The following is an 8,759-nucleotide window of genomic DNA, read 5'->3' as shown; positions in this document are numbered from 1 at the left end:
TGAGGGAAATTACCCCAACGGCTCCCGGAATGTCACGAGAAATCTAAATGCACGTGTGATGGCGTCATGGCGTCATGGCATCACGTGGTTGTGCATCAGTTAACTCGCGTGTTATTTTCAAGCTAGGAACATGCATCTACGGATGTTTTTTAGAGAAAGGCGATACATAATTTTGCTTTAATTTTTTGTTTTATCCGAAAAATCTATAAGTACATCCATTGATAGTTTTGCATTTTAATGAGCCCAGAGGCTATATTTATTTGAACAATTTGTTCCAGATGGTTCAGTTGCGAAAGTAAAGTATCGCTTCGTGCGAGTATTACCGAATATTAGTATAATCACACTGAAGGATATTATTGAAAATTCTATCTGGCCTTTGATTGGTCGAGCGACCTCGGATTATCACCTAAGCGCATTTTTCAAAATGGCGGCAAGTTGTTTTTGTCAAAGTGACACATGCGTTATTTTGAGAAAAATACTACCTGAAAGCAAATAGGAAGTGAAATAATTAGAAATAAAATTATTTTCAAGCTAAAAACAACTTTGTAAAATGCTTTTCAACTTTATCTTGCGAAAACATTGTTTACTTGAATCGCCGTAAAACTGTGGAGGTATTTGTTTAGGTTTGTAAAACATGTATTCAACAGATTTCTTTTTTTCAAAAAATCACCTTGGCAACTATATTAAAGAAATTATTCACCTAAGACTTGGTGATTATCGCTGAATAAAAACCTTGACTTCGTCTCGATTTTCTCGCCTTCGGCAAATAATTGTTAATTGGCGAATAAAGTCACTTTTTTCTACTTCCTTTTCTGCACGATCAAATAATTATATATCGTTGGGAAACGGGAAGATATCTAGAATGTTTAATTGCAAGTAGCTACTCAGATTGTCTTTGTAATGGGCGGCTTCTAAAAATGCCTCGATCATGCAGGACGTTTCGAAATCATACGAAGAATTTTACTTTTTGTATAGTTGTTGGTACTTGTGGCTGCTTTAAGAATGATAGAATGTTTCCAGCAAAAACGTGAAATCAATGGTAATGGCTTTAGTGATACCTTTCGAAAGGCGAAAAGAAGTGATAACAATAGCATACTCCGCTCCGTCGTGTTAAACAACACGTTCCCAAGCGGCGCCATTCACGAAGTTGTTCAGTGCAGGGACGGTTGGAAACCCGAAGAAAAGATTGTCGAGTATTATGTGAAAGTGACCAGGAAGGTCGCTTTGAGTTGCAAAGAAATGAGAATCCAGACAGATAAATCAAAAGCAATGCGAAGGGATATGACGACCGGTAAACTTAGAATGACCTGTAAAGATCCCACAAAGGCGGTAAAAGCGAGTATACCAGTTTATGAGAAGCGTAAAAATATCCTTGTAGCAAGACAAGAAATTGTTACTATTGATTGCTAGCAAAATTTCTAGCAGCCCAAGACCACAGGTACATCAAATTTAGGAAACAATGAATATATATAAAAATCAATATGCATAATTTATTTCCTTATATTTATAGCATCATTATAATAAGCGCACTCAGTAGCGTAGCCAGCCAGACGATTTGTCCCGTTATGTTAATATTTCGGTGTTCATGAATCTCATGACATGAATAATCATAATAACCCTAAATTGCGGGAAAAATCGTCAGCTGGCTACGCCATGCACTAAAAGTACTTTAGTCAATTTTTTCATATACGTGCACACACACGCCATTCACAAAATTCAGAGTTGAGATATTTATTGTGTCACCGTACTACTGTAGGCACAGTCGTGTTAGGGATAAGGGGGACGAGAAATTAAGGATCTTTGAAGGCTCACACAGACGATACGCGATTTGGCAACGCGGCGCGAATTTTTAAAGATTTTTATTTTCCAAAAGCAAATAAATTTTAACCTATCATAATATTCTCGTAGAATACGGTACGGTGCAGAAATAACCTAACAAAAACCACGGTTAACCTAGGTCAAATGACTCAAATTTCTGTCTGATCGCGGTTGAACCAAGGTGAAATGGAGGTGAAACCTTGGCCTTACTCGATCTGACAAACATTTCTTAAGATTTTTTCGATTTGGTTATTGTGTTATCGTTCTCAGCTGTTCATAACATTTCGTTCGGAAGCGAACGGCCATTGCGAAGGTATTTTTTTCCATTGCGGTTGTCTGCGGTTTTTATCGGTCGACCGCAACCGCAACCGTAACCGCAGTATTAGGTGATTTCTGGACAGTACTTTTGACTGCTTTGGTGTCCATATAATTCAAAATTTGCTTCCAGAATTCAATTCATATAAATTACAGTCTTGAAGCAAAATTTGGAACCTATAGACGCCAGAACAGTCAAAATGTATTACGTAATCGTTACGTAATTTATATTATATATAGGTTAATATTGATTTGCTTTTGGAAAATTAAAAAGCTTGGAAAAATCGCGCATTGCCAAATGGCGTGTTCTACATGACTTTTCAACATGACAATTCAAAAGAGAATATGCAAATATTTCGCTAGCGAACTATTTTTCTGTAATTAGAAATCCACCCTTATAGCTTTAATTATAGATACACATTATACTGGACTTAGAATGAAATGCATTGACCTTTATATTGTTGTTATTTCTGGGCAGCCAAATCTTACGCGTTTGCTTTTAGGGGTCCAGTGTTGTTAAGAGAACGTTGGCTTTTTTTTCGGCCAAAAATATTTTGGTCAGGCCCTAAAAAGTTGTTTGAATACCTATTTGGCGTTTTTATGGCCTTTTCCAAAAAATATTCAAAGGATCTTTTTATCTTTGAAATAAAGGGCAATATATTTTTTCAGTCTAGGTCTTTTTGACCTTTTACATTCTGGGAGAATAAACCTGCTCGTAACTGTGAAGCTGACTAAACTAATCATATTTTACTAATGATGACTTGGCAGACGTCAATTCGCGATGCGTCGGCTCTTTTTTTTTAAGTCTATACCTTCCCTCTCAGTACTATAATGTCTTCGACGTTTTGACCTTCAACTTCGAAAAAAAGTTATTTGGTATGAGATTAGAATGTATAACAAATACTTGGAAAATTAGTTTGGCCTTTTTTGGTACGATTTGGCGTTTTTTAAAACCACATTTGCCCTTGAGCTCACGCAAATATCTAACAACTATATGAACTGAATATCTGTTCTATTTGCGAGTTCTGATGTAGTCTACAAGTGTTTGTTGAATGTTGAAATACAATGCCTCTGGCTGTATTTATATATTGAAATACATTATTTCTTGTATTTAGTTTCAAACCCTATTTTCTCTATTATTTCCTTTCAAACCCTATTTTCTCTGGTCTATTTTCTAACTCAAATGGCACGAGGTTTTAAAATTCTCGAAAAGCTGGATTTTGAAGATTGTATACAGTGATGATTATACGCTGAGCGCCGTGCGAGAGTATACTAATTCCGCTGGGAGATTTATTACACCCGGGTATTGTGACAGAGCATATCGGAATCCAAAGTTGCTCAAATTCTATGTCATACACGGTCGACATTGCATGGTGGTTTTGTTGAAGATTGATAATCAGTAACCTACTGATTGGCTAAGGCAGAATATTTGTATTTAATCGAGAACGTCAGCAAATTATTTAGAAATTATTTGTAAAAATATTCAGTCACAACGTAAAATGAGCACATTTTTTGTCTATGAGCAAACTTATCGATCTTTTTTAAAAAGGGGATAAAATTTAAGACTAAGCGATTAAAGGAGAATTATACATAATCTATATATAAGCTACCAAGTCCAAGTCTTTTAAACAGGCGGGTGTCTATTTTGTCACTCCGTATTTGCTGTATTGAAAAAGACACAGTTTATTTGTGGGCTATACATTGAGCTTGATATGTTGTTTTGCAAAGATAAAACCAGCAACGAAATGCTATCACACCATTGCTTTACCTTGAAAAGGGTTTTTAAATTGAATTTTGATAAAAAAAATGTTAATTCAAAGCTTTTAAAGTCGACTGCAAATATTCGCAGTATATTCAAAGAATAATATTTGACGATTAGTCCCAGAAGATTTTGTACTGTTTTGACGTTTTGAAGGTTGGATTTTTAACCATTACTAAGCTGTAACAGTCCAAAAATTGTAACTGGGAGCCTGGAGCATAGAGTAATAAATTTCAAGCTCGAAGCAGCAAAAAAACGCGTGATGTTAACTGCAGCTTTATGACTATATTTGAATATAAATGTCATAATATAAGCTTAGATTTCGCTATCTCAGGAAATTCGTTCTTTGGATTAAATTAGGAGGGGTTACTGCATGCATGTATTTCTAGTAATTTAATAACACATTTTACAAAGTATTGCCCAAAGGAATAACCAGAATTTGCAGGAACGTAAGTTTCTTGATTAAAATTAATATTGTTATTACCGGCAATGCGAGCCATAAGTATCGTATTAGCTGCTATTAATTTTGTAAATGATTTTTTATCTTGTAAAAGGCGTGTTTGAATTTGCTTAATGTAAGTAAGTATAGATATTTGTCTCCAAACCTCGATAGTATCGATACTATGGTGTCGGCAGCAGGACCTTTTTAACTGTATAACTTGGAGGGCAGACCCTGCTTCTGGCCCCAGAGACGGCTTTTGCCCATTCCTTTGAAAGTCCCTTTGAGTGTTCTAATATTAGCAAAATGATCATGTTTAAAAGAAAATGATGATCTCTCAAACCTCTTTCTGCTGATATGGATTCGAACCAAAATGCAGGCCAATGAATTCAGGGATACCCATGCAGAAAAACAAACCCTTTCTGGGGGGTCCATGATTTATAAATAATCATAATTTAAAAAGCATGGTCTGCAACTATAGATCAACATGTCAGAATCCGTCTCAGGTAGCCAATTGTAGTAGTATACGGACGTTTTGTTATAGAGATATATTAATTCCGGCAAGCCATGCAACATCGGCTTGATTTTAAACAGCTGTTTATGTCACTGTTCTCGTGTTTTTTTTATAATATTGCTTTTCACATCAGCATTATCCACTTCACTGTTTAATTAAAACTGGCCTGTTTCCACCACCAAACCATTAAATACGTGAAACCCCGCTGATGATACAGCATGTAAAGCATCGGTATCTTTGTCAATTGGCAGGGATCGGTAGTTCTAACATGGTCCCTAAGAAAATCATATTCTAGTAGTAAAAGCTTCGTTAAAATAAATAATGAAATAAAACATGTGCCTATGGCAAAAATCCGAGACTATTTTCTTGCCAAATTTCCCGTACAATGATCTGAATCTGATAAGTGTAAAACGGAAATTAAAAAATTTCATAATTCTAATAACAATTTAGCATTGTTCAAAAATAAGGACTGGACCCAGAGACTCGTGGATTCATTCTCACTTCAACTGTAAATTATTTCGAAATTTAACCAGCTATATATTTGCAATTTAATTCATATTAGCGCCAGTACAACAAGCTCACTCATACTCATTGCATAAGTGTGACATAGATATTTTGTTGAGTCAATTAGAAAGTTATTTTTTAATCACTGGAAATATTTAAGGTGACACGCTGAAAATCAAGCTATTATTTTCAGAGGAAATATCGTCGTGGAAACATTGAAGAAACGTAGAGAACTTTGAGATCTCTCACTAAATAAGTTTGAGTGCGAGTGAACTTTCTAAAATACAAGTGTAATTATCTCAGACTAAATAAAACAGTATAGAAAAATGGCTCGAGTATATGATTTTGAGTATATATTCCCGGCATACCGTTTGTCAAACCTAGAAAACTACAAATATTATCTTGAAATGAAATATTATCTTAAAAATTTCGTTCACGAGAGGTTTTCGTGACCCCTAATTCTAATTCTAGAACCCCGATTATCAGCCAAACTCATTTTAAAAAAATAACTAATTAAAGATCTTCTTCACTGGCAGACAAATGAATGTAGACGGTAATGACAGAACGATGAAATCCCACTATCAATATCTTTATTACATGCAGTTTTCATCCAATTTTCGTTCATTTTTTACCTAGTCCACGGGTACAAGGATCTAATCTGTAGCTGAGAACAATCATGTTAACAACACTGTAAATTTTGTGCTGCAGTGATTAAGTGAGCCGTTGATGCCGAATGGTTTTCGCACAAATATCGAAGTGAGAAAAAATTGCGTCATGCAGTCAGTACATCGATGTGTATTGACCATGAAATTATGCTGTTGACGGTGGTTTTTCACGCCTGTTATAGGTATTTTATATAGATCAGCAAGTAGAGAGGTTGATGCTTGCATGCCCGAAACTAGAAATTTCTAAAGAGACGCATGATTGATTTTTTGACGTCGGGGTTTTTGCGCTGGTGAAAGAAAAATTGATTCATGCGGCTCTGGCGAAAGGCCTTACCGAGAAAGCCTTAAAAAAGTTAATCCTATATCCCACCACGTATCCTTTTTCCGCGGCTTGTCTATAGCTTTTGCGAAAATTTCAACTGACATCATTTTGAAAGCGATGCAGTAGCGCCGTCAGGGTGGGACGATGATCTCAAGCGTAAGGTTCTTAACGAAAAGCCGTTTCAACAAAAAAATTCAGGGGCGCTTTGTGAGTATACTCACTCCCCTGCCCCAATCGCCTAAATGGTGGGTGATTAAAAATCTTGCCGCTTGATATTTTTCCCTAGTTGAAGTGTTATAGTACCTTTTCTACCTAGTCCTTCCGTCCACAAAGCGAGCTACTGATGAGTGTGTGGCAAAAAAAATCATAATTCTATACTCCTATAGTAACTGTACTACCTATATAGTTTATTTATTTACCGAACTGCATAATATACTTCGCAAGGAAGTATTTCTGTGATATTTAATTACTGGCGTGGATTGATATGACTGCATGTATTGACTATTGAGGATTAAGGGTTAATTGCAAGTATGAGGTGTTTTCATGTATATCATTTTCAGGCTCACGTTGTTTTAAGGTCTCATTGGCGCGAGGATGCGCAACAGCAATTTTTCAAATTATATCACTGTGATAAAAATTGTATAGTATCGAAATTAGAATCGAATTAGCTGCATGTTTGATATCTCTTATCACTAAAGTATGTAATTTGGGTTATGGCCAAAATTTCCTATAATATCTGGCAGCTATAGGATTTGATTTGGAATCAATATTGAGAATACGTTTTAACTAATTAGAATGCGGAAAAAACACGAAGGTATATGTTTCAGAAAACTATGTTATATATATCTTAGTACACTCGCAGATGGCGAATATCATGACAGGCTCAAAACGTTAAGTTCGAAACTTCCTTTTGGTACAATCGTTAGCCTCGTTTCAATACAGTGTAGCTTGTAGGAACCCCAATATATATGCGTGTTGAACTACATAAGTTAAATTTTAGAACAACGCAAACAAGCTTGCCATCGTGATCAGTCAGCGACCTTGAGAGGTATTAGTTGTGTATGACCGCATTCTTTGTATAAATTGTTTTGGTAAACATTACACTCTCTTTGCGCTTCTGCTAATTGATCTCTACACTAGGAAATATATGGGCATATAATAAATAATATCGAAACTCCCCTAGCTGATATTTGGCATTCTTGTTGGGTGTATCAAAAATAACGAGTATTTCCGTATTGTTAGCATTTGGATGTCTCAACACACTGCTAAGCCTACAAGTGCATCAGAAGAAATCCCACGCGGTTGCGTAAATACGATGCATGCGTGGAATCAAACCTTGAGATAAAAATGCAATAATTGGGTTATTTTTTTGCGCAGTTCGTCATTTAGATCAGATCGGGGCATTGGAATTCTAACAACGAATTGTTCTCCGCTATTGTTCAGTGTTTATTTTGGACAGCCTGTATGTTACATCAATAAATAGTCTATTATTGTTGTATAATTCTAGTACATTATTGTTTATTCAAACCACAGCAGAACTCTACGTATGAGAAAAATTTGATTTAAACTTGATAGCACGTACATGATAAAACTTTCTTATTCCTTTAAAACTTTCTCCTCTTCCTCCAGATGCCCGATAGTAATCATTAATCACTACACGATGGTGATGGGGCTGATATAATTGCGGTGTTGGAACGGTCTACATCTGTTTTCAAGTAGCCAGTAATGATATATGTCACAATAAGTTGGCAATGGCTAAATATCTTTATTCATGCAGAAATTCACAAAAAATTCATACTCTATAGCCTGGCCTTATGATAGTGAGCTTGTTTATGAAAAACTTTTCAAGCAGCCAGTTGATTATCGTATACACAAAAAATGAAATTGTATCATGTTTACATGTGGGCGTCTGAGTAGTGGTTAAAGCTAGTTTAGTGCTCGTCGGCTTATACTTATATATAGGATGTATTTAGCATTTAATTTCCCATTAATGATTTTATCCTCCACAGATAAATATAAGAGAATTCTTTTCTCACTCAAATTAAAGCTGGACCGTATATTTTCCCAGTTCAAAACAAAGCTGAAATTAATGAACGGGGATTTTTGGCAAAACCGAGATTTTTGGCGTCCAATTCGGAATTCTGTTGACCTTGTTATTCATTCATAACACGGAAACCACAATGAAACGACACACTGCATGCGTTTCCTCTTGCGCAAATATAATTCTTCGATTTACATCGACGGAAATGCCTCCCACGTATTGCGAGACAACAAGCAGCTCGCGGGCATTTGTATCGAGTTTCTCCTTATTTCACTAAAATGACATAAAATTGTTTGAAGCGTTTAAAAACAAACAACGGCCAGCTAGAAATTTTTCATGCGTAATCGTGGTCACTCAGTACGTCTTTGATTCGAGTTATTTT

The sequence above is a fragment of the Dendronephthya gigantea genome, unplaced genomic scaffold, assembly GCF_004324835.1.
Source record: "Dendronephthya gigantea isolate DGI-Jeju-01 unplaced genomic scaffold, DenGig_1.0 000047F, whole genome shotgun sequence".
Lineage (NCBI taxonomy): Eukaryota > Metazoa > Cnidaria > Anthozoa > Malacalcyonacea > Nephtheidae > Dendronephthya > Dendronephthya gigantea.
The sequence above is the reverse complement of the archived record's forward strand: the minus strand, read 5'-3'. Positions refer to the sequence as shown.